The sequence below is a fragment of the Haemaphysalis longicornis genome, unplaced genomic scaffold (assembly GCF_048455015.1).
Source record: "Haemaphysalis longicornis isolate Haplotype H1 unplaced genomic scaffold, Haemaphysalis longicornis Haplotype H1 scaffold_9, whole genome shotgun sequence".
Classification (NCBI taxonomy): domain Eukaryota; kingdom Metazoa; phylum Arthropoda; class Arachnida; order Ixodida; family Ixodidae; genus Haemaphysalis; species Haemaphysalis longicornis.
In genome coordinates, this window is record NW_027526460.1 from 42,047,921 (window position 1) to 42,075,015 (window position 27,095).

At 45.9% G+C, this 27,095-nt stretch overlaps 2 long non-coding RNA genes across 4 annotated transcripts in view; one reads left to right on the forward strand and one right to left on the reverse strand.

Annotated features, from left to right (window-relative positions):
- The window catches only part of LOC144151588 (uncharacterized), a 255,230-nt gene that overhangs the window by 47,503 nt on the left and 180,632 nt on the right, over positions 1 to 27,095 (reverse strand). The window contains exon 3 of one of the 3 annotated variants that reach the window (XR_013318911.1): positions 2,550 to 2,684. The exons of the other annotated variants lie outside the window; for them this stretch is intronic. This is a non-coding gene — a long non-coding RNA (uncharacterized LOC144151588). Of the gene's footprint in view, positions 1 to 2,549; positions 2,685 to 27,095 lie in introns of those variants that run through there. 3 annotated transcript variants of the gene reach the window in all.
- Positions 10,429 to 13,902, forward strand: LOC144152656 (uncharacterized). The gene is made up of 3 exons (XR_013319202.1): positions 10,429 to 10,537; positions 12,665 to 12,877; positions 13,765 to 13,902. It is a non-coding gene; the product is annotated as an uncharacterized LOC144152656 (long non-coding RNA).

The window sequence follows — 27,095 nt, forward strand, 5'->3', positions numbered from 1 at the left end:
CGGTTACAAGGTTGCCGAACTCCGCCGATGACTAAAGCCGGCAATTGGTCGGGCAATGAATCTCGCAGCGACAGGTTACCGAGCACGTTAAGTACGCGTTTTTGATCTACCGCGCGAGGATGGAGTTTATTCCGGGGCACGGAAGCCACCAACAGTTTTCGCTCAGGCCAAGTAAACGGTTCGCCGGGCTGCGACAGCGATTGCGTAAAACGACAACGTGCAATTTCCTTTCGAGCACAAATCACTTTTATGGGCCGGCATGCTCCTTTTCGTTTATGCTGCCATGGTTTCGGGATGTACACATGCTTCCGCATGGGTGGTGGGGGGCAAATGTATGCAGGTACCTTATCTACAGCGCACGTATACAGGGCTTTAATGGTTCCACCGCCTTCGCGCATTGTTGCGCAGCTAGCGCGGTGTCGATAGTAATTGCGCCAGTTCAATAACGAGGCATGTGATATAGCTCATTCGGTGACAACGCCGCGAGAAGGGCGCGGAACTTCGATGTTCCGGCGTGATTTGTGCGGTGGATAGCATATAGGTGGCGTGAGTTTTCTTCCATATCATCAACGTTCCTCACAAGTCGTATATTGTATTAACAACGCATTTAAACGCTTTTCCTGGTGCGAAGTTCAGCATAGCTTTTCGACATTCAAAAGTACGAAAATATGCTCGCATCTTCCTACATGCGAAGGTAATAACCAGAGCTATTTTCTCATGGAATAAGACCATTAAAATGCTTCAAGGACGAACCCACTCCGCTATTATGTAATGCTTCACGGCTGGGCACAAAAGAGCTACTACCTGCTGTTACTTTGTGCATCTTGTGCAAGGGATCTAGCTGCTGAAACAGGGTAATTTTATGGGTTACAAAACAACGGGCGTTTTTGTCGCTTGAAAGCGTCTCGATTATGCTTTTTTTTACGTATTTGTACTTTTATGTCCTTTCAAATTACGTATAGACGACAGCGATGCCAACGATACACTGTGTAGCCTCTGCCAAGATAAGTGTTCTAAGTGCTGCAGATCAATAGCAGAAGTCGTGGTGTGGCAAGCCCATTTTATGCGACTTGCCATGAACTGCAGCTAGCTTTATACCACAGTACACGGAATCACGGCATACACAAGGACAGCGCCACAATCCAGATAGCTTGTACCCCTTGCGAAGTTACAGTGTAAACAGCATTGGTTCCCGTTTCCGAGGAAATATGTACAAGCGACGCATAGGGTGCCCGAGCAGACATATACGCCAATCTTTAAAGACGCCTGAGACATTTAAAATATACATTCGCATTGGAGGAACGGGAAAAGAGTACCCATGGCATGGGTGCCCTTTCTTCACGGAGGAACTCAGTTTCCACGGGTATTTATACCGGTTCGTGTGGCGCACTAAATAAATAAATGAATAAAACGCGTGGGTACCTTAACTATGGAGACGTCGTGCCGAAGCCCCTCAGGAACTGGGGCTGTTGGCGTCTCCTTTCGTCGTCGTCGTCGTCGTAATCATCGTCTCATGTAGTCACGTTATTAAAACACCAGGAAACTCGCTCACGCCTCGCGCTAGAGCATAACGCGTACTAAAAAACCACCGGGACGCTCGTTTACGGCTCGCGCTAGAACGCTTCGTGCTTCAAAGACAAGAAACTTTTACAGCAAAGCTGTATACCTCTACCACCCCCCCCCCCCCAACAGCTTCATCTCCGTTGGCAAAAACGCCAAGGCACCAAGAATACACTTATACGCTGCATGCTTCGCCCCTCCCCAGGTTTCACGTTAGTGGAGATGGCCCGGATTTTATCAGTTTTTCAGCTTCCCTTTTTTTTTTTTGTGGTTGCACTTCACCACACATTGCAGTGGGACACAAGCTGCCAAAACGTTTTTGGTGCTGCGGCTTTTTGTTGTCTGCGGCTTTGTTTGTTGCTGCTGCTTTTATTATTCGCGTGACGGTTTACCGTGCAGCCTAGACTCACCTATACCTTCGTTTTTATACGCCCCCCTAATCGAAGAACAACTGCTCCGCCTATAGGTGGGCATACACCACCATTGATCCCGGGAGAGCGCGCGGTCGCTTGCCGCGCAGAAGCGCTCCACAAATAAGAACGCGCCGACAGCTTACACGTGCGCAGGCGCGCGCATGTAGACGAGTTGTCATTCAGCGGTTCGCCAGGGCCCATCGGAAGTGACAGGAAACCGCTGGGTACGCACGTTTGGCGGTGTTTATGGGCTGCCTGATCACGCTTGCGGCGAGAAGCACGCATACGCTATGGCAGGGTCTCCTCGAACGGCCAATCGTGTGGCCTGGAAAGCCGAGCAAGGGTGCCCATCAACTCCCTTCTGCGCGCCGCGAGAGGCTTTTGGGGTTTCTGAATTTCGTGTGCGCAGGTGCATAAAGCACTCCCTGTCAAAACGCAGATTGCCCGACGCGAATTGGACATCATGCTAGTGGACTTATCTGGGCAGACACCTTCCTTCGTTTGCCCAGGGCGTGCGCAGGCTCTAGGCAAACAATTCCCCGCTTGGACTGACGTCTTCTTTTGTTTGTTTTTTTATTGCCACACTGAACATTTCGTATGCAGCCTGCCAAGATGTATACATCTGTATGTGCGGGCCTACTCAGTTGGCAACTCCTCGGTGTGCTTGTCAAGAAACGGGGATGCAGTGGCGCGTTGAGACGTGGTAGTGCCCTGAAATAAGAAGAACTCAAGGGAAAAATTATCAGGAAGAGAGAGGAGGGCGCACCTCCGTAGCATCAGGAAAACCTCTCTGCTTATGCTCAGTGCGCCTGGGCGTTGCCTAGCAACGCAGACAGACAGACAGACAGACCAAAATTTCTGTGTTTAGGTAGCCCAAGAAAGACTATCGTCTTTAAAATGAAAGTAGATATCAGCAAAGCGGCAGACATCTACGCGTTACACACGTACGTACGTGTGTATGTGTTGCATTATGTGTAGCAGCATGTATGTGTAGCAGCAGTATGTGTAGATTCAGAGTGCGAGCGGTCAGTGCTCCTAGGAACTCCGAGCGTTCAGCCAGGCATAGCTGCCGTTGGCCTGTCAGCTGCTGCCTTCTGGTGTAAATATATGTGTTGTTCTGTGGCTCAGCGTTCACACTGCCACACTGCCTCGTGCTGCCACATATGTATGTATGTATGTACGTACCTGCGTATGTACGTATGCACGTATTTATGCATGCACGTATTATGTATATGCATGTACGTATGTATGTATCTATGCGTGCCTGCTCGTATTTATTTATTCAAGATACCTTACAGGCCCGTGGTAGGGCATAGAGTAAGGGGTGAACAACAATTACAACAATGTAGGTATGTATGTACGTATCTATGCTAAATGCATGCATTTATGTATGCATTTGTGTTTGGGTCCTGCATAGCCCTCTATCTGTACATAACACAAAAGTAAACTGTTTACCTTTTTGCCTACCGAACGTTCTTATAGAACCTGTAACGTAGATGAATAAACAATTAAATAAATCAATAACTAAGCGCAACAAAGCGTACGTACAGGTTAATCAATAACCCACCTCTCTAGTGAGGTCTTGCTCTGGCATACCTTTCGCAAGCATGGATACGAACAGACTTCTTTGTAAATAAACTGAATGTTCATTTAAATGTACCAATTCTCGTTACGCTATGTTTTAGAAACCAGAAGTCAGAAGTAGTTTTATTCTTGTGATAAAATGATTATGAAAATTGTACCTGCAGGAAGATGTATTCCAGAAAGAGACTCAATCCGTAACTAAAGTAAAGGGACAAATATTGTTTACGGCGTTGAACCACAGTAGCAAATACATGATCTTGAATGTATCGCATAGAACAAGGAGAATTCGGCAAAATAACAGCAAAAGACGGTACACCTTTCTGAGGTAAGTTCCTTACAACCAGGGCAGGTAACGGTAAAGTAACTGCTCATCAAATCGTTAATGCGAAAGCAGGATAAACATTAATCATTAAACTACAAAACCACGAGCCTGCTGTATGATGCACTTTAAATAGGGCGAAATTCAAGAGCCTGGGCGTTTTCTGCCGTTGATTGCTTTATTTCGATAAAAGCGATCCTCTATAGGGTGTGCTATTCTAGCCAAAATTTATGCAAGGCAAACGCTGTGCATGGACATGAGAAGCTTTGCACTTGTATTGTTAGGTGCCGATTTAACTTGGACCATTTACTGTTTATCGATAACGGGAACTAAATTTCGCTTGTGCACCGCATGGTCGTGATCTATGACAGTAAATATTTCTGGAATACTCCCTCCTGAATTTCTGCTGCATTTTCTCTACTTATAATTGACATTGAAGATTTGTTGGTGGTCATTTCAGCGATTAGGTTTTGTGCGACCTGCGCTGGCTTCGAGCAATCTTTTCGACACACCTATAACGCTCCCGTGGTGTTCCAATGCGCTTAAATTGTTTTTTCATCAACAAAAAAAAATGCTGCGGCAGGTACAGGAATTGTTTCTGCGCTATTCAGCGTAGGGGCAGTGTGCCTGCAAATCATTTGCTCCTCCTTTAATGCAACTTTTGATGTATAGCACATCACAACGCTGCCTGCTGAGACCAAGTACGTGGGTTCGATTCCCGGCCGCGGCGGCCGCTTTTCTGATGGAGGGGAAAAGCGAAAACGCCCGCGTGTTCGAGACTTCGGCGCACGTTAAAGATCCCCAAGTGGTCAAAATTAATGCATAGCCCTGAACTACGGCGCGCCTCATCGCCTGTGTAGCGCCGGCGTGTTAAACCCCACAATCAATCAATCAAACTACAACGCTGCCATTGCGTCCCACTCTCATGAAAACCTTTCGCGTTTTAACTAAAACGATTTAGCCTGCACGAGCTCAAGCTACTCAGGGTTTACTTATCGGTACTGGTCAGTGATTCGATTTAAAAGGGAGAGAGCAACAGAAAAACGGAAACCGTATCTCCACCCCGCATGACATTAAATCGGAAAGCAGTAAGTTCGTATAACGTGAGCGTAAGCAGGTTACATTGGGGCTAATTAGATAATGGAACACATAGCTCCGTTCGCTCATATTTTGAATTAGCCCCGATCTTTGCTTGCTCTTGTAAGTCACCCAAGCTTCACCATTATATTTTGGAGCACTTATGCTTTATTTTTTGTCCTCTTACAAAAACAAAAGTGTTTACTCCGCATGGTCAGCCCATTATCAAAGAATGAAAAACAATGAAGAGGCAGCAAACAAGTCTAAAACGGTAATGAAAACAGCGGGCAAATGGCGCGCAGATACGATGAACGCGTGCGAGGAGGCAGCGAGGCAGTCTGGTGAACGCGATACGGCGTATACCTGCGCGCGCATCTCGTGCTGTGCGTAGGCACGACGTGCTCTTAGAGCGCGCCCATAATTTGTGGACGTGTGAACACGTGCTGTCCTGCACGCTGACGAGTCCGGCATCCGGTTGACGGCCACCGAGTCGCTCAGCGACCGAGATAACGCCACGTTAGTTGTCCGTTCAGAAAACAAGTTGCGCAGCCGTGCGTGCGCTGACCGTAAGGGTATATCTAAAAAAAAAGATTCCCCAGCCTGCCGGTCATTGTCCACGGGCTAACTGACCCTGGCTTCAGTAGCTATAGAGAAGCAGCGGTCATTATTCCTTGTGGAACATTCATGCGGTATTTCTCGTCTGACGGGAAGGGTTCGACATCACTCTCCCAGGAATCAGCCCTTTTTGCAGAGTAATTGACAATAACGTTTACCTGACCTTGCCTGATACGTTATTTTGGTTGTATACAACTTATTATGTTTTGTCTTATTCCCCTCTCTACATTGCTGAGTGTCAGGCTGAGCATTGCAAAGTTCCTTTTACGCAAATGTTCATACGCACTTCTATTGAAAACCGGAGTGTAATTTTATGGCGAAAGCCTTAAGGGTCTCATTCTGCGAAAAAATCCCGGGCCATCTTCATTAACAGGAAACCTAGGGAGGGGCGACGCATGCAGTGTGCGCCGGTGTTTCCCACATCAAATCGCTGCTAATGGGAAAGCGTCCATCACAGAAAAGAGCGTTCCTGCGATGTATATTTCGCACAAATAAACCTTTTCTGATTTCTGACTTCTGATTTCAACGCGCGCTGTTGCCTCTCTCTTGCCACACTGCGCGCGCTGATTGGGCGCCGAGAAGCGCCTGTGAAAGGAGCAATCGCGTGCTTGCAGAGGCGGTGGCGCCCTCTCTTGCGCTGATCCGGATTTAAGCAATTAAATGAGAGACAGACTGACCTTAAGTTGTCTTCGTGTCACACGCCGCAGCATGCTAAGAAGTGTGCTTTACAGGAGAAAACCTGGCGTTTGAAACCAATTGCGAGACGGAATTTAACAAATTTCGGTTAGTAATGCAATTAAATCCTTATCATTCCTGTATTTTAAACTATAGTTATTTTGAACTGGTTTTATATATTATACGCTTGTTTTTTTTACCATCGTTTGACAACCCCATTTACCGTGACTACAGGAGACGACGACGACAGGAGACGCCAAGCCCCTAAGGTTCTTCACCCCAAAACCACCGTTGTAGTTTTAGGGCCATAGAAAATGGCCGCTACTGCACAGAACAATTAAAACACCCCTTTGAGCTTTCAAGGGATTCGAACGCGGCTCTGCAGAGAGAGAGAGAGAGAGAGAGAGAGAGAGAGAGAGAGAGAGAGAGAGAGAGAGAGAAGAGGTCGGCCTGAGAAATTGATCTTGGGCCTGCTACTTCCCTCAGGGGGGAGGGTACTGCCGGACAGAAAGAGAAAGGATTGAATATGGGAGGTATGGGAAATGATAATGAAAGCGACAACTGAACTATGTACAAGCAGGAAAACCAATAAACGTCTCACATACAACGAGGCACTGACTCACATGATTACAGTCCACTTTGCAGCACATTACTATAGTCCATGAAAAAGAAAAAAAGAAAAATACTGAGACATTATGTCGCAGTCTGTTAACTTTTGTCGCAACCTAGAGCCGAGAATCCACAGAGGCGTCACTAAGAAATGTAAGCAGGGTTTTAACGGCTAGGCTTTGTTTCCTGTTGTCAGCCCACGTGCCCAAAATCTTTTGTTCTATCCCCGCGATTTGGCAGCGGTGAAACAATCATTGTCGCCATTATTGTTCCTTTCTTCTGGCCAGGAATCGGGACTTTGGAATGGCTAATGTGCCCTCTTCACAAAACTATACATTCTAAACGTAAAAAAAAAAAAAATGAGCCATTTCCACTAACGTGAAACCTGGGGAGGGGTGAAGCATGCAGTGTTATAAGTGTATCATTTACGCCTTGGCGTTTTTGCCAACGGAGATGAAACCGATGGAGGGTAGAGGTATACAGCTTTGCTAGGTCTCATGTCTTTGGAGCACGAAGAATTCTAGCGCGAGGTGTAAACAAGTGTCCCGGTGTATTTTTAGTACGCGTTACGTTCTAGCGCGAGGCCTAAAAGAGCAGTAGCGAAGGGGTAGTCCGAGTAGGGGTGAAGTCGGGATCGACGAGTGGCTACGTTCGGGCGCAGTGAACAAACACACTGTGTCTGTTGCAGGCGTTCAATAAAGTCGTTATTCCATTCCATTCCATTCCTGGTGTTTTAGTACCATGACTACATGAGACGCCGATACGACGGCGACGACGACAACAGACGCCAACAGCCCCAGCCCCTAAGGGGCTTCATCCCTAAATTAAGGCATAGTGCGCACCGCATGAGGCGCCAGAGTGCTGGCACATGGGTACGACCGATGCACACCAGCCGCGCAGGACTCTGCTCCTAGGGAAGCTGTGGCTTGGTTCAACAGTCTGCTTGTTTAAGTAATTCGTGCCAAAAGACGACGAAACAAAAGCTAAAATGAAACGCAAATACAATATAGACTTCTAATGAATTCCCATATCTAAATATTTATTTTTCTTTTTTTACAAAACCGATATAGTTTGTATCGGTAAAACACCCATTTCTCGGCCAATCCCCTTGAGTCGGAAACCGCCATTTTACATTTTTTTGCATTCCCGTTGTATTTTATTGTATTTTGTATTGTGTAATAATTGCAAATTTTCCATGCAGTAAAGATAAAAAACTGGTTTTGGGGCATAGATACCCCGTTTCTGGCTATCACTCACATGAATCAGGTTCAGATACCTCAGGATTCGTTTTTTTTTTAAATTTCATTGTTTGTTTTACTTGAAACTAATTTCTTTTTATCACGCGCTGTACCTATTTATGGCAGATTTGTGCATTATAAACAAAATTTCGACTTCTTCGTTCCCTTTGGGCTAGGATCGGATCTTGTTTTGTAATTTGTTTTGAACTCCTCAGTGGTTTGGTTGAATATTTGGTTGAATGAACTTCTCAGTGGTTTGGTCTTGAATATTCTTGTACATTAGCGTTATTTTATCCATTGTGAGGTTGAATCCATGGTGAGGTATCAGAATATTATTTACTTGTAAGGCTTCTTCTTCATTTATGTCCGTTTCAACTGCCCCGTTAGCAAAGGCTAGATGTGGTAAGCGTTATGTGCATGAAAACAGCCCCAATTAAAAAATTAGGGTTGCGATGCTTCCCCTGTTTTGGGTGGGTTTTGTCGTGTGAATATTTCCTTTGGGATGCTTTCCATCTGCGTTAGGTATGTTTTGTCTGTGAAACGGGCCCCAAACAGGCGCGGTCTCTTACTGAATATGGTTTGTGAATACGCCTTTGCGTCGGTAACGCCGTGTCCAGATTGGGGCTCACATGAAACAAAATGGCAGTGCCTATTCCGTGGACCAGACCAAGATTCAGCGCTATTCTTGGGGCGCACCACGGTATACTGTTGAACCCTTTTTATCAAAACCGGCCTAAAAGGTACTGATTCAGCCTTGTTTATACAAATAATGGGCAGATATGACTTAAGAGGACATTTTACAGTAAAAAAATGCTTTGAAACAAAATCTTCAGAAATACTGGGTTTCGAATTCCGCCGTTAGCGTCAAAACCCGAGATGCTAGGCCTGTACCACGGAAACCGACGAGCGGGGCCCCTTTTCACAGTAGCTAAAAGCTTAACATCACACTGTGGTCTGGCCCATAGAATATGTAGGCGGTTGGAAACCAAAATTCTCGAGGGTAAGCGTTGTGCGATACATCTCTGTGGCATAACGGTAGCTATCCTAACGTTGATCCTAACGTTGTTTCAAGCAACTTAAAGCTCACCGCACGCCAGGCTGCGGCACACCTGTTAACGTCGTTAGACCACGAAGCCACGTCAGTGAACCCCAAGAACGTCTTGGCCAATATACCTGATCGCGTTTGTAGACCTGGTTAACTTATTACTCATATACGAGCTCCTACAAAAAAAACGACAAACAAGAGGCTAACAGCTTAGCTGTAATAAACAAGACCGGAGAGAGAGAGAGAGAGAGAGAGAGAGAGAGAGAGAGAGAGAGAGAGAGAGAGAGAGAGAGAGAGAGAGAGAGAGAGAGAGAGAGAGAGAGAGAGAGGAGAGAGATAACATTTATTGAGAGCTCCCCCTTATGGGGCGGTGGTGGTTGCCCACAGAGCCGCAGTGACGTGGAGGCCTCAAGAGGTGACTAGCACCTGGTCGGAAGCTCGAGTTTCTTCCCACCACAGGTAAATAATTTTTCTAACCTCATTTTACCAGGCCAATTTCCGCGACGAGGTCCGTGTAAGGCCATCCCCGTGTTCTCCACTCTTTAGTTCATGGGAGGCCTTAGTCCGGCCAGTTATCTCCATGTTCTCGGCCCCCTGGGTATACCGTAAGGCAAGCACTTTGCCCTCAGCTACAACCCGCCGGATGGCATGGCGTGGCGTCAAAATAGGACAGCCGAGTGGGGAAGGTCCAGAATCCTAGTTTCTAGCTTACTTCCAAAAAGAAACAAAAAGTTCCCGTAGAGCAGGGACATTTCGCAATATTCTCCCATCACTCTGCGCAAGTTTTACAGAGAATTAAAAGCATCGTCACAGCTCAAAGGGATGCGCAACACCGCCAAAATGGCTTTTGTTTTTCTCCCGGGGGCCACCTTGTACGGTGGCTGAAAAGGGACGCGGTTAACCGCCCGTCAGCACTGTTAAAAAAAACCATCAATTTACGTGGAAACGGCAATGGAACATGTAATGTTCGTCGATATTACACCCACTTTGCTGTTCCATCCAAGTAACAGGAACTGTACCGTAGCACTGCAAATTTTCTATTTACGTAACAACATCCGATATGTGTGGGAAACTACGCCTGGAGACGCACTTTACCCGAGTGTTTTTGTCGCAGGGGTCACACACACTGCGGCTGATCCGAGGTCTCAATAACGTCTCGCATTTCAGCGGCCTTTATTTTTCCGCGGACGTCATCGCCACATGAGCCGCGCACGCAGTGCGGAACACGACACTTTATCGCGGCGCGGATGCCGGGAGCGGCGATCTGCTGGGGTTCCCGCCAACGTAGGTTCCCCGCGTCGTCAGTGCGGTCTACACTCCGACCGTCATTTCAAGTACCGAAGACTGCGTCTGGCAGCCGAGCTTTGTATGGATTTTGCGCCACACAAGATCGTTTTGCAAGGTATGTACCATTCAGCCATTCATAACTGAGGTATACGATGCGCTACCCGCTTCTTGTGCGTCGCTGATGCGGCGCCTAATTACCTTAAGCCTAACGTGGTTTCTGTTTTGCAAGTGCGATTGAAACGTATTTACACCGCATGCTTGAAGGCAGCCGTTTGGGGGGAGAAGAGTGAGCGAGAGTGAGGTGACATGGGGATGGTGAATGTACTGCGCAAGCGTTTGTTTGTTCGCGATGTGGGAGCGTGATATTCCACTGATAGCGTCGCGCCGGGCGAGCGAACGCTTACCTGCGGCACTTATTCAAAGTCTTGATAGCGGGACTCATCTGTTTAGTCTCGACCTCGCCGCGGGTAGTGCACGGGTATTCCGAGAATTCTTGAAACCATTGTGATATATGGGAAAAACGAATGCCGGATTGTTCCTCGGGGAGTCCGCGGCGAGTCGAAGGTTGATAATCGAAGAGGCGCAGTGTGGCATCAAACAGTAGCAGCCGGGCGGGCGAAGGCTTTTTTGCGGCAGTGATTTTGAGTTATAGATAGCGTCTTATATATTATAAGAAGTTTCTAGCACATGAAGCAGGGAGTTGATAACTCTAGTGGCGCTGTCAGTGCAATTTTTGGCTTTTGTGTAAAGTCGCTGCACGCCAGGAGTGTGCCGCGCAGGGCTTTCCCGCAAAGCGTTTGCGTCGTGCGGACAAACCAACTTACTTTACGTTGTTTTCCGAATGCAAAAAAAATCAAAAATATAAGTGAGTGTTTCGCAAGGTCATTTCATTGCCTCCGGGATTGGACAAAAAAAAAAAAAGACATGGAGGACGGCCAGTTTCAATGCCGGACCGATCGTGGTAGAAATGTGTTCACCCGAAAGCGCAGAATAAAATTACATACATACCAGCTGCCCCAGGCACATGCAGTGCTTTATTCAGCGGTTGCGGCCTACGAATGTTAGCCGCGCGGCTTGAAGTTGAAAACCGATCCTCGGGCTTTCGCCGGCGGCGGGAAGCGGAGCGCCGGGCAGTCGCCATCTGAGCACCCCACGAAGGTGTACCCCTTGTCATCGCCTCCGGTATTGCGATGCCCTTGTATAACGTAGCTGGCAGTCGGATTAAATTGGTTGTTTTTAGTGTATAGGTTGTTTTTAGCGTACGTGAAGTGTATACGTTGTCCTCAACATCGTCATGGGCAAAACACGCTTGAAATGCTAATGCTTCCCGTTTAAGAAGCTATGAAGTTAGGAGGCGTGTACGTGCTTCTGACGCCGGGAATTTCCGGCCTTTAGCGCGCGACTGGCGTTGCACCTTTAAACACGGCGTGGCGCAGGGAATTTTCTGCGAGCGGGCAAGCGATTCTCCATTCATTTCATTTCATTTATTGCATACTGCAGACCTTCGCAGGTCCAAGTAGGTTGGCACGTATGGTACAAGTAAAAAGTACATATACAGGCACTAAAGTAAGGCAGAAATGAAAAAGGAAAAAGGAAAGAATTCGACACACAAGAACAGGTTTACAGACCCAAACAAAACACAGTTATCAAAACAACCAAAGTGAATCCTTATACAGAGTCTTTTAGGAAGTTCTATTCTTGCACTGTTTGTGGAAAAAAAGAAAATTTAAATGTATCTGTGCATTCAAAATAAGGTGTTAGGGTTGATGCGATATTGGCCTTTGCGGTACATGTTTCTGATGTACATTGCAAAATTGACGCTCTATTGTTCCGTCGTGTGGCTATTGGCACCGCTGCAGTATTACCCAGCAGCAGCCAATGTGTATCTGAGTGAAGTAAAAAAAAAGTTCCTTGCAAACGAATTCACCACAGTGAAACCAGGAAGCAAAGCACGCTATAAGCCTTGAGCTATATATCGCCTAGCTCGCGTTCCGAGTAGATTTTCTAGAAAGCTGTGAGAAGGTGATATGACATAGTCAAATCACCACTTAACAAAATTAGCGGTGCAATTTTTGTTTTCGATTTAAGTTCTACTGAGAAAGCGTAGTATCTAAGTTTATGTCGGGCATACCGGAATCCATCGTGGTTGCTTCGATGGTTCACGGTAGTGCCTTTGTGCTACAAATGAAGTTTGACCCCAGCTACTTTTTTTGGTGTATTTTCTTCCATGTTTGCCTTTCAGTTAGTAGTGGGTCCAAAGGGCAAAGAAGGTTCTCATGGATGAAAGCCTAAAATCAGAGGAGGAGCAGGATCTACGTCTTCAGGAACACCTGTTCACAACGTTCTATGCATCGGTGCGGCTTACTATCAACACAAATGGCACGAAGGCCAGCGATGTGCAAAAAGAGTGGCCCCTTCTATTTACGCAGCACCACTTCCTGGCACTCTTCGAAAGGTACTTCATGAATTGTGCATGCAGTAATTGTTTCTACACTCATTAATACCAATCTGATGGGACTGAGAAAACACATTTATTCAGAAAAGTTACGTCTAACCGAAGCTCATGATTGCCATTAGTATTACGTATATTACGTAAGCACCAAAGTAAAGCCACACTGCAGTGTATGGTTGATTATTGAAGAATATTCGAATTCGTTACAAAAAAAATGCTTTTTTACACACGCTGTCCGAGCTAATGAGAATAAAATGGTAGAATCGTTGATAAAGATTTTGAAAGTTAGCAGTGGATGGCATACAAAGTGCTGCTAGTTACCTGATAGTTAACACTGTTAGGGCTGCTTCATCTCTCATCCAGCTGGTCATAAAATGTTGGGCTCTGGCTTGATAAGGCTTGTAAACCTAAGGTGTTGATTTCATCTCATTGCAGTGGTGTATGTACGACTTCAGAGCCTTTCTACACATTTTGTCAAAGCCTTCGTGCTGCTGTCAAACGACACTGGTGTCACAGACACTACTTGTTTTCTGTGAGCCCTGGTTGTTAACATCAGGCTTCTTGCACAAAACCTCGCTTGTTAGATGCTTGCACTGTGAATCTTCATGCTTGTGTTAGTGTTTGTGGGCAATTGTGGCATTGCGATTTAAAATTTTTTGTAATGACGGAAAGATGACGAAAAATTAAGCACAATTCAGTTACACAATGACATGCCAGCCGTTTTATGCTTCACAATAAAGAATAGCCATTTAACTGTCCATTTTACAATAATGCAAGCGCACAATCCTCCACTTCTATAGTTGCCCCGGCTGCCCATTAAATAAAGTTCTTGTTTATCCTGCTGGCTGCTGATGATCGTGCTGGCACTTTTTTGTTCGTTCTTTTTCCAGACTGACTGGCACGAGACTGCGGGGACTGTTCTCGGAATCGAGCGTGGAAGATCATGAGCTGCTTCATGCATTTTTCCGACACCATGTCAAAACGGAGAAATCACTGCAGTGGCTCCTTCAGACAGACGGGGCAGCATGAGAACAAAGTCGTCCACGGGCGCTGCTCATCGGTCTCTTTCCCCTGATGTGCCTGTTTTTTAAAGAGAAAATTGCGTCGCTCTTCTGTGTTGTGGAGGTAAATACTTCATCACCCTTATTGGCATGCACAGAGCAAGCCACACCCTCACACATGCCACAACAATTAGTGAAAATATGATTTCAGGTAGTACTGGGTATTTTTCCAAAACTCGTTCTTTGTACATTGTGAAGCCTGCCAAAAATGTACACAGTTGGTGTGATTCTAAGAAACAGGAGGAATAACATCAAGCAAAAAGCAATAATAAAGTAAAAAGTAATGCAGGAAAAGTGACGTCCTCAATTGGCGTCATTCATATCATCAAGGATTGTCTCTAGGTGCTTCTCAGTACATGAAATCACGAACTTGGTTTTATTTCTTGTGCGTATCATAGCATCTTAAAAACCTGATGTGGATATGCACCGTGAACAGTGAGCAAGGCTGTTTGCTGCCGTCTGCTATGCGCGTAGGTATGGGTGTCAATCGATTATTATGGGTGGATGTCCATTTCCCCAAATGTTTTTATAGAATGGCAAGATTGTTCACCCTGGAGTCGAGCTTTGTGGGGGCACAAAACCACAGTCTGCTTCTCTTTTTCTTTGTTATGCTCTGTGGTTGTTGGCAGACTTGCAGCTCTTTCAAGGAACAAGGGGTAGAAAAAATCGGGAACATGACATTTGGTTCAGAATTTTTAAAGTTACGCAAATCAGTTTACATGTAGCAGAACTAGCAGTCATGCACTGTTTCTTACATCTTGTTACACTTTTTTTGCTAATTCTTTGGCTTCTTCAAGCTATTTTACTGTTACTTGTGCTATTTTGTTCCTTTTTATCAATTCACACAAACTGTTTGGCGGCATGTTTTTGTCAGGAATTCGCTTATGCATGACACTGACAGGTGTTTTTTATGTACAACAAAACTCCTTTTCTTTTTGTGCTCATTTTTTACGATACAGCAAGCATAGTGGTGAGAATGTAAATTCATTGTCTGGGATTAAGGTTAGAATTTTGGTAGGTTCACAGGTGAACTTAAAACCAGAAAAATGCTGTGAATACTTCTACAGCTCTTTCTGAGTTAATTCCACTCACAGAAAATTTTATTGAAGGGACTAAATTTACCCTGTGTTGTGTCTAAGGAACATTGGACGTACCCTATCGCAGAGGCTAAGGGTACATTATGGATGTATTCTGGGGTACACTGTTCACACGTTCTCCTGGTTCATTGTGCAGTTCACAGTCTCAATTGATTTTTAACAAGCTTTCCAAACCAATTCTACTGGCTGAAATTTACGAAGCGCCTACAGTTCCGTTAAACTTGGAAATACTGCTGCTCGAACTCCCCGTACCATTCCCCAATAAGTCGTCCAATAAGTTGTGCGCATATAATGCAGTTTGCCTGCTACAAAAGAGATGCAGCAAGCATAATGTGTGTTGGTTAACCAAGGTTGACAACGGAAATGTAGATGTTTTCTCGTGCATACATTTACAACTTCTACGCCATATTTAAAACACTTTAAAATAATGCTGAAGGGGTTAAAAACTAGTCCGTGTTTCCGTTAGTGCTTGGCAATGGCGTCCTTGGTGCAGCAGAATTATGGACGGAAAGTATTCACATGGTCATGCTACGTGAACAGTGTATGCACAGAATCTGTATGTTGTGCACATGGCAGAAGTGAAATGAACTGACACCGAACGCTCAGGCTATCGTTAACCGTAATATAATGCAGGCGTTATTTCTCAAACCGTATGCTGCGCAATTTTTATTTTGCACCGCAAGTGGAAAATTTGAGTCAGGTGCTATAAAAATGTTGGGCAGCATCTTGTTATGAGAGTAGAGATGTGCTGGGATGATTGGTTATAAGTCATTTCTTCAGATTCTATATTGTTATCAGCAGACTGCACAGTAACAAGTGTTCAAGCTTATGCAATTGGAATCACCTGTTTCCCCTGAAGTATATTTTTGTGACAAACTCTATGCTGCCACTGAAAGCTTGAGCCTGATTCCTGAACCAGCTTTGGTAGCTATGTAATAACATAGCAACCCCACAGGGCACCATGATGCATGAAGTTCAAGCCATTCTTGGCCGCAGAACATAGTGCCACCGTTAGATATGAACAACACTGGTACGGTGGCTGTGCCGGTCAGCTGTGATCTTTGGTGTGCTTTATTGCAGCACCATGCAAAGCATACTATAACATTCTACAGTAATTCCGCAACAGCGTGCTGGTAAACGCAGACAAATTTACTCGGTGCAATGCGCAAATGAGAAGTCACGTGAAGGCAACTTTGCATCATGCCCAGCAAGAGAAACGCACGCAGAGCGTCTCTTGTGCAGCATACCACTTGGACAAGTCATTCAGGAGCTACATTGTTTGGTTCGAAAGCTGGTGATCATTTTTAAGTCCCCAAAACAGGTTGTTGTGTTTGCAAACACGGCATCTGACTGCCCGATAGTTCTGTGCAGGGTACTCCATGCAATTACACTTGTAGAGACGTGTACACCTGGATTACTAACTGGGTCACTTGGGTGTTATATGTTGGGCTTTAATCCCAATATGATGGTCCAAAAGTGATAACACAAACTTTAAGTTTGGGTATAGCAGAAACTCTGACGTCTGGAAAGTCTGGCGGGGTGGTCTGTACACCGAGTGCCGATTTTTAATTCATGACTTGGGTTATACAATATCAATAACAAGGGAGTCATTTCAGATAAGATCGAACAAAGCTTGGCTGTCGACCTCTTCAATTCGCTTGAAATTTTTTACCTCATTCCCGCATGTATATAATGTGCGGATTCGCAAATATTCTCGGTGGAAAAAATTGTGCCCGAATGAAAAAAAAAATTTGGAAAGCACCTGCATGGACTCCGGCTGCTACCTGCCCCTGCGCCGTGACCAAATTTAGTGACGTCTACCAAAAAATATGCACATCAGCCGAGAATGGTAATTTTTATGCTTAATCTACGCCTGGTGTACATTTCGCCCCCAAAATATGATTGGCTAGAAAAACATATTTTTCTAATAAACTTCCAAATCTTGCTCAGAAACCATTTTGTTCTGTACTTTGGAAGCCAGTATTATCGTAAGTGCTGGAGCTATAGCGTTCAAATTGTATTGAGGGCTGCTCCTGGCAACCAAAAATAAGGGCCGTAAATATTGTGTCTGTGTAAGCTACGGTTAAAAAGCAACTGACGCACGAGTTTAAAAAAAACGAAAACACTCCAAGTTCAGAGGCTTATCTAAAAAAAGGTTTCACTATTGTTGAAATTGATGATGATGTTTGGATGTTTATGGCGCAAGGCCAACTGGGGCAAAGAGCGCCAAAACAATAGTGATATATGAGGGGTGAAACCTTAAACCCTACGTAAACTCAGCAAAACAAAAGTAAAATCACAAAACGACAATGAGCATGACTGGTGTATAGGGCCAGATTTCATTATGCATGATAGGAAATGAGGTTTAAAAACTTGACTTCTGACAAAAACTCAAACACACGTTTCACGGAAACAATGGCATCATCACCTAGAAAAAACGACGGATGTAGGGGAATATGTTGTCTGTAGAGTAATCTGAAGTGTTTGTGTCGTGTTGTGTGAAGTGCCTTGCATGTGATTAGTATGTGCACTACGGATAGGGCCTCTCCGCACCTGCTGCACTGGGGTCTAGATGATCCCGTCAGCAGATACGAGTGCGTCGCATGGGTGTGCCCTATCCGCAGCCTACCCAAGGTGACTTCCGTGTGTCTGTTGTGTGAGTCAGTTGTGTATCGTCCCAAGTGTGGCTTTATTACGTGTAGTTTGTTATCTGTCTGTTCATTCCACTGTGCTTGCCATTTCCTACGAAGGTGTTGTCGAATTTGTGGCTTAAGGTCACTCTGTGGTAGCATTGTTATATCTACTGTGTTCCTTTGTGCAGCAACTGCGGCGTTCTGATCCGCAACCTCATTGCCAGCAATCCCAGCATGGCCTGGAACCCAGCACAACACCAGAACAAGTTTTTGGGCATATATAGACATAATAGTGTTGAAAACCATATGGACAATTCTGTTTTTGCATGGCTTGTACGATGCCAATGCGCGCACAACGCTCAAGGAATCTGTATATATGATGGACTTCGAGATTTTGTGTTCAAGAATGTGTTGTGCAACGAGTAATATGCCATATGCTTCAGCTGAGTAAATTGTGGTGTATGTGCTCATGGTTCTGCATGCATCAAAGTTTGGTCCATGAGCAGCGCAAGACACTATGGTTGCAGTTTTTGATGCATCACTATAAAACTCTGCATATTGATACTTGTACTGGAGGGACAAGAAGTGCTGCAAAATTGCAGTTTGTGGTACCCTGGTTTTATCAATATTCGTGAAAGACAAGTCACAACACACAGGTTGAAGCTGCCAGGGTGGTAAGACGTCAGTAAAAGAAGATGTGTGAATGTCTAAAAAGGAGATGTCGAAATTTGAAGCTTCCTGTCTCACTCTAAGTGAGAACGGCAAAGGAACAGAGGGGCGATTTACAAACAGTGGCGATGTGGATGTATCATTAAGAACACGTTTAAAAGGATGGTCATTCAAAGATGAAATTTTAAAAGCGTACAGAAAGTCCACATACGTTCGTTGGTACTCAAGGCACCACTTATTACATTCAACATATAGACTCTGGGCTGGGCTAGTGCGGAACGCACCCGACGCAAGGCGCAGACCCAGGTGCAGTACTGGATCAAGACTTTTTAGCGTTGTTTTCGATGCCGACCCATACACGACACTGCCGTAGTCTAATCGAGACCCGACTAACGCGGTAAAGACCCGGAGAAGCAGTTCTTTGTCTGCACCATAGGATTGGTGGGAGAGGACCTTGAGAATGTTTAGTGTTTTGAGGCATTTATGTTTTAGTGTTTTGACGTGAGGTATGAACGTGAGCTTGTTGTCAAATATGACACCTAAAAACTTGTGCTCCCGTTTAACAGGAATAGGTGCACGGTTAAGCGCAATCTCAGGGTCGGCGTTAATCCCGCGCTTGCGGGAAAATACAACACAAGTACTCTTGGCCGGGTTCAGTTTAAACCCGTTAAGGTCCGCCCAGCCAGCTAGTTTCTTAACACCGAGTTGTACTTGACGTTCGCATATTGACAGGTTACAGGATTTAAAAGATATTTGCACATCGTCTACATAGATGGAACAGGAAATGGTCGGCGGCAATGACTTTCGGAGGGAGTTCATCTTAACTATAAACAAGGTGCAGCTTAGAACTCCACCTTGCGGCACACCATTTTCCTGCAAATATACAGTGGAGAGTGCACCGCCAACCCTCACTCGAAAGGTTCGCTCGGCCAAATAACTACAAAGAGTGTTCATCATGTTGCCAGAGACACCAAATGACTTAAGGTCCCTGAGGATGCCGTAGCGCCAGGCTGTATCATAAGCTTTTTCAATATCAAAAAATACAGTAAGGCAGAACTGGTTATGGACAAATGCATCTTTTATGTAGGATTCCAGTGCAAGAAGTTGATCATTGGTAGATCGCCCCACCCTGAAGCCTGCCTGGCAGCCCTCGAGAAGACCGTTGTACTCCAGAAAGTACACTAGCCTACGGTTTATCATCTTCTCGAGGAGCTTACACAGGCAGCTTGTCAGGGCGATGGGACGATAACTTGCGGGAGAGGAAGGGTCCTTCCCCTCCTTCAGAAAGGCCACAACTATAGCCTCCTTCCAAGACCTTGGAAGCTGCCCCGAAAGCCATATTATGTTGTAGAGGTGTAGGAGTGTCTCAAGAGTGTCTGTGTGTAGGTGTTGTATCATGGTGTATGTAATGCTGTCTGCCCCTGGAGCTGAGGGCTTACAGGTGGAAAGAGCAACCTTCAGCTCATGAAGTGTGAATTCAGAGTTGTAAGCAGAATTCGACTTGTTCTTGTCTCGTAAGGGCTTCTTTTCTGCATTAGTTTTGTGTTGCATGAAAGTATTAGTGTAGTGTGCTGAGCTGGACACGTGTTGGAAGTGTTGTGCGAGTGTGTTAGCCTGGTCTTCCAGTGTGTCCCCTGTTGCACTAACCAGGGGCAGGCTGTGTGTCCGTTGTCCTTTTAGTTTTCGTATTCGTGTCCAGACTTTGTGAGTGTCCGTGTATGAGTTTATGGAAGTGAGGAACGCGCGCCAACTCTCCCTTTTCGCCTCACGACGCACTCGCTTCCCAAAAGCCTTTGCCCGTTTAAAAGAAATGAGGTTATCTGACGTGGGGTACCGGCGAAGGACACCCCACGCCTTGTTCTGGGCCTCTCGCGCCCGCCTGCAGTCCTCGTTCCACCAGGGCCTCCTTGGGCTGCGGGACCCACTGGAGGCCTGGGGCATGGACTTTTCGGCGGCGTCGAGGATGTGCGCCGTGACGAGTTGGGCGGCTTCCTCAACGTGTAGGTGCTTTATGGATGTGTGGTGTAGTTGAGATGTTTGTGTGAATGTGCTCCAGTTTGCTTTTGATTCATTAAACTTTTTATGGGAAGATGGACTGCTCGGGCCTATACCTATATACGTTAATGAAGTGGGGAAATGGTCACTACCATATGGGTCCGTGCCCACACCCCACTCAAGACATGGAAAGAGAACTGCGGAACCAATAGCCAAGTCAAGATGAGAGTATGTATTGTGTCCTAAGTTATGATATGTAGGCTGTTTTTTGTTGAAAAGGCATGCTCCGGAGGATGTAAGAAACTTCTCCAACAGGCGACCTCGGGCATCCGTTCTGGAGGAGCCCCAAAGAGAGTTGTGTGCATTAAGGTCGCCTGTTAGGATGTACGGTTCGGGCAGCTGGTCGACCAGCGCCTCGAAGTCAGAGCTCAAAAGTGTGACATCAGGAGGAATGTATATGGAGCATACCGTTATCAACCTATTAAAAATTATTGTGCGTATTGCTACAGCCTCAAGGACGGTGTTGAGAGCGACAGGGTGGCATGCTAGGGATTTCCGGGCTATTATGGCTACACCGCCCGAAGAGTGTGTGCAGCCATCCCTGTCCTTTCTGAAGACCATGTACCTATTTAAGAAATTTGTGTGCTTGGAATTCAAATGCGTCTCCTGAAGACACATCACACTTGGCTGATTAGCATGCAGTATTTCGTATACATCGTCAAGATTTTTAAGAAGGCCTCTACAGTTCCATTGAATTATGTTTTCTCTTCCCATTATTTAGTGTGAGAGCTACTGGAGTGTGTGTGTTTGTTTATGTGTCGTCTTTCGGGGCTGTGACTCTCGCCTTTTTTGGCTTGTCGGGAGGCTTTGGCGTCGGGACGCGTTCCTTGCGCTGCGTTGCAGGCAGGAACGGCCCGACATCCATCTCGTCATCGGATGTCCGAGGGGTGCCCGACGGACCGGGCCCCCTGGACTTGGCCCCCCCTCGGGAGCCCTTCGTTTGAGCCGCCACCGCCGAGGGCGTCCGGGGCGCCAGAGGTGGCACAGGCGGTGCGGTGGCGGTGGGAACCGGTGCGGGGCCCGTGGTGTCCATCACCTCTGTACCCTCCAACGCACTGGAGGGCGGGGAGACAGAGGCGGGAGCGGCACCGGTCCCGACGGAAGAGGTTGCCACCACAACCGCTGCTGCCTCAGCAAGCGGCGTGGTGGCGGGTTGGGCTGCCAGAGGCAACCCAGGGGGGGGCGGGCGAGGGACCAGGTCAGACTCGCTGAACTGGGTCCCTGTGGAAACGAGACGCCGCTCCGCCCCCCGGCGAGCCGCGTCGGCGTACCTCCCCAGGGGGAAAGAGGCGAACCTCTTTCGCGCCTCTGGGAAGGTGATGTTTTCAGTGACTTTGATGTTGATGATTTTCTTTTCTAGTTGAAATTTTTCGCACTTGCGGGAGTATGCCGCATGCGGCCCCCCGCAGTTTACACAAGTGAGAGTTTCGGCTGAGCAGTTCTCGCTCGGATGATCGTGCGCCGCGCACTTTGCACACGTCGTTCGGCCACGGCAAGAGTTCGTACCATGCCCGAACCGCTGGCACTTAAAACAGCGCCGCGGGTTCGGGATGTACGGACGGATGGAGCAACGGATAAAACCTGCATTTATGTATTGTGGAAGAATTGCGCGGTCGAAAGTCAAGATAATGTGTTTGGTGGGAATCTCCTTGTCGTCTCTGCGGATGGTGATGCGTCTCACGGCAGTGACGCCCTGATCCTTCAAGCCGGCAAGGAGATCCGCATCGGTTTCGTTCAGGAGGTCTGTCTCGGATATCACACCCTGCGAGCTGTTGAGGCTCCGATGGGGTGTGACCCGGATGTCAAGATCAGCCAGTCTAGTCTGAGCTAGAAGCTTTGCAGACTGCTGCTTGTCATTTATTTCAATTAAGAGTTCACCAGACCTTTGTTTTTTGCATTTATACGATTTTCATACTATGGCTTCAAGATACTTGGCGATCAAGAAGACTGACTGAGATGCAAGAGGGTGGGTTGGATTGAGGGATTCCATCACAAGAAATCGAGAAAAATGGTCCGGTTCAGGAAAGGTTAACGACGGCAACGGAGGAAAGGATACTTCGGTGCGGCCCCTTTTCAGGGACCGATCACGGTTGGGGGGGGTTTTAGACAATACCATAAAGCATAGTATAAAAGCAGGGAGACGGGGGGTACTTTCTTCCACAACCTTACCCTGATAGCTGAGGAGGTCCCGGAGCTCCCTGCCTGGTAAACAGACAGGGAGCCCATCCGCCGGAGCTTGACCTGGGCTCCGACGGCCACCGTTAGAGGTTTCTCTACCCTTCACCTTAAAAACACATCACCACGGTTGGATCCAGCTTATGTTTGGGGGCTCGGGGTCCGCGGTATCGCCAGTACCGTCACCAAGATTACTCAAGGTGCCCCGTGCGGGGCTATTGTTGAAATTCTCCCCATATGTTCACCTGTGTATGTACTTCAATGATAATTAAAAACATGTTGCATCATTTTGTTCTTGACGCGCCTACAGCGCGAGAAAAAAGCCTGGTCGGCCAGGTCTTCACAAGATTCTGAGACACGAAACAGTGAGAGCAACTTCCACCGAATGTGCAGACATTTTATCATTTTTTGTACCAAAGGCAAAGGATTACTTATAGATAGTATTACGGAGAATTCCGAAGTGAAACTGAAATTTTTGTGTGAATTTTGGAATGAAAATAAAGTCTGCGCACTGCTAAACGTGTACTGCTTAAAGAAAAAATGAAGGAACTCAAGGTTCACACGCATTAAAAAAAACGCTTCTTCGAGTTTTATGAAGCTTTTCATAGATAGTTTCGTTTAAATTTACTTGCGTGAGCCAGTTTGGTCGCTAATTCAGTAATTGAACCAGTGTGTCCGGAGAAGGACCGAAGAGGGGCGCAGGCGTTACCCGCGCCGGGGTCGGACGGGCTTCCGTTGAACCTCTGATTTCAGGCGAACGAAAGTTACTTACAGGTGAGTTAAAAAACAAGACTGCGTGCACCTTGTCAAATAGCTGATCTTATGAACCAAATGTAGCGCATCATGGCAGCAGTGCGCACAAGAAAAGAGCGTTGATAATGTAAGACAAAGAGTGACCGAGATTGGGGAGATCTAGAGGAAGCTCTAAAATTAGAGCCGAAGAACTTAAAATTTCGCGTTTTACCACCAGCGGTTTCGCAACCGCAGGAAAGGTGCGCTGTATCCGCGCTGTGCAATGACGCACAATATTTGTAGGGCTCACAGAAGTAAGTTTAGAGGAAAATATCTGTGGAAAGCTTTATAAAACTGGAAGCGTTTTATAAAATATACGTGTGAGCCTGGAGTTCCGTTTTTTTCTTCAAACTACAAGTTTTTTCTCCAAACTGTACAAGTTTAGTGGTGCGCAGATTGTTTATTTTCGTCCCAAAATTTACTCAAAAATTTCAGTTTCACTTCTGAATTCTCCATGAGTAATCGTTTTTCTTTGGTGCAAAAAATTATAAAATAGCTGCACATTCCGTGGAAATTGCTCTCACTGTTTCGTGTCTCAGCACCTTGTGAAGACCTGGACGATGAGGCTTTGTTCTCGCGCTGTAGGCGCGCCAGGAAGAAAATGATGCAACATGTTTTTAATGATCATTGAAGAGAATTCCAGCAAAATCGAAGAAGTGTTTTTTTGAATAAGCCCCTGAACTTGGAGTGTTATCGTTTTTTCTTCAATGTTGCGCGCCAGTTGCTTTTTAACTGTAGCTTGCACAGACACTATATCTACGGGCCTTATTTGTGCTTGCCAGGAGCAGCCCTCACTAAAATTTGAAGGCTCTAGCTCCCTTACGATAATACTGGCTCACAAAGTACAGAACAAAATGCGCTCTGAGCAAGATTTGCCATTTTATTAGAAATATGTTTTTCTAGCCAACGATATTGTTGGGGGAAATGTACACCAGGTATACATTAAGAATAAAAATTACCATTGCCTCCTGATAAGTATATTTTTTGGTAGGCGTCGCTGAATTTGGCTGCGGCGCAGGGGTGGGTAGCGGCCGGGGTCCACGCGGTGCGTTCCAATTTTTTTTGTCGGTCAAAATTATTTCCACCGAAAATATTTGTGAATCCGCACATTACATGCATGCGGTAATGAGGTAAACAAATTTCAAGCGAATTGAAGAGGTCGAACAGCCATGCTTTGTTCGATGTTATCTGAAATGACCCAAGACACATTCAGGCACATTCACATCTGGTCTTCACATCTGGTATTTCGGTCCTGCAGGACCACGAGATAGATAATACCCTTCTTTAACCTCCACCCCCGGTTCAGTATAGGGGCAAATGGGTAGCTTTAGGACAATCAAAATCATTCAGTTTGCATGGTGGCATTTACTGAATCTGCACTTTTAGTGAGTATACAAACATGTATGTCCGCAGAAACTGGTTATGGGCTAAAAAATTGTGCAACATAATATTACGTCTTATCTTTCAGGAAACTTGCCGGCATGAACCCAGAAGAGGGCACCAGGCAGTCATCTCGAAAAATCACTACCATTCAGCCCAAAGTCCGGACCGCTCCAAAAATTGGAGACATTCCGGAGCAAGTGGTTCGATTGTGCAGCCCTGTTTTAAAGTCCTCAACTTTAAGTTTTGCACAACCGTTTTATTTTTTTACTTCGTTCATTCCTTTGGTTTCGTAATGCGTATTTTTTTAGTAGTCTTGTACCATGTAGCACATGTAGTCGAAATAAACGTTCCAGCCTTACTGAAGTGTTTTAATTCACTCATGGTGAGGCCACAGTTGTGGCGCAGTGCCGTGAGGACACTCTTGTCGGCAACGTTTGGCAGTTTTTGCTTTCTCTTAGTGTAAATGTAACATGTGCTTTAAGCCAGTTTTTGGTTTTTGCTTGAATTTTCACTATAAACGTTTTTTGTTCAGTAGCAGCAATGGGCTTTGGGTTATTCATGCTGGTTTATTTTATTTTTAATGTCAGTTTGTACCGCTGTATAAAAAATAGCGGGAATGAAAATTCAATGCGGATTATCTTCATGTCAGAAACTTTGAAAACATCTATACAGATGCAGCATACAGCCTATCTTGTAGGCTGAATGTAGCTTGTAGCCTATCTTCCAACTTAAGCCGATTCCAGGAGAGCATGAAAATTTGGTACTTGACAGAGTGCGTGATATTGACTTTCTATGAACTGTTAAGGTGATAAATGTACTGTGTGCTACAATAGAGCTTTTGTAACGTAACACATACTTGCAGCATACGCACAGCCAGAGAACTTGCTAGGATGCTATGCGTTAATTCAGTCTGAATAGTTTTGCATTCAGGAGCTTTAAGAAAAGGCTCAAGACTGTTTTGTTGCTGCTTTTGTTGCTACAATTTCACTGACGCAATCGTATTGAGCTTGCAGCTTTTTTAAAGCTTCCTTAATGCAAAAAAATTCAGATTGAATAAAAGTGCTTTGAATTCCAGCATATTCTCTGGCTGCACGCATGCTGCAAGTGTGTGTTACGTTACAAAAACTCTATTGTAGCACACAATACATTTACCATTTTAACAGTTTACGGTAAGTGTGCATGTTTACTTCATTACCACACATGTGCCATAAAAAGACATTGCAACACAATTCCTGCATTTAGAAAGAATAGGAAATGTTGTGTAAACATGTTGCACGGTACATTTCCTGTAGTCTAGTTGTACAGAATATGCTCTGTACTGAGCTAGTACAGAGTTTGTTCCGTAACCCACCATTGCGGGACATTTCCTGTAGTTATGTTGTATAGAACATTTCCTGTATTCAGGTAATATGGAATTTGTTCCATAATATAGAACCACGGAACACGTCCCATCACCTGATGCTACAGAACATGTGCCATAATTTTGTAGTACAGCACATGTTGTGGCAACAAGGTTAGCATGAACATGTCCCGTAAATTGATGGGTATTTTTTTTAACAGTGAGGATGGTGGCACGCTAAAAGCACACCCTGTTGGCGGTTCACCAAACCCCTGCAACATTGAGCAGAAAGTTGTAACTTGAACAAGAACAACAAAGAAGCAATAGACATGAACGTGGGGATTGAAAGAGGCCATTAATTTGCAAAGAAATGGAGGCTGGCGAACGAAGGGGTGCCACTAAATTTTTCTTTTTGAACTCCACTGTCATGTGACGCATAAAGCGCGGGCTTTCGACCGGCCTAGGCGCTGAAAGAAGACAGCCACGTACGCAGCAGCAAGAAAGCGGTTGGAAAGCGGTACAAAAGAGCAATTAGTCGCGCTAGTGTAATTGGTTTCACCACTGCCCCACCGGCGGCAGCAGCAGCAGCAGAACCGACGGCTGCCAGAAGTGAAGGACTGGGGCACGTCTCGGCAGAGATCGATACCGCTCGCATGCAGGAACGCCACGCGGTGACACGTCGGTACAAGCGGCTTGTTTGCGCTGGCCGAGTTAATAATGGCTTCTGCGCGTGACCAAAACTGGAAGAAAGCTTTTTCTCTTCTTTCTTTCCCTCTTCTCTCTCTTCCCTTAGACCAGAAAGAGAGAGTAACGGCGGAGAATAAAGCGCACGCACGTGTATCTGGAGGCAATGGTTCCGTGTCTTGAGCAGCAGTGAAGCGGAAGGCCAATGCGTTATATGCCACCGATCCGTGGTCGAATAGTTGGGTATCAATACTGATGGCAAGAACTCTAGAAGACTGCCACTGTATGTTTTGGTTGAAAGCAGGATTTCCTGTGCACAGAGAGCCATAATGG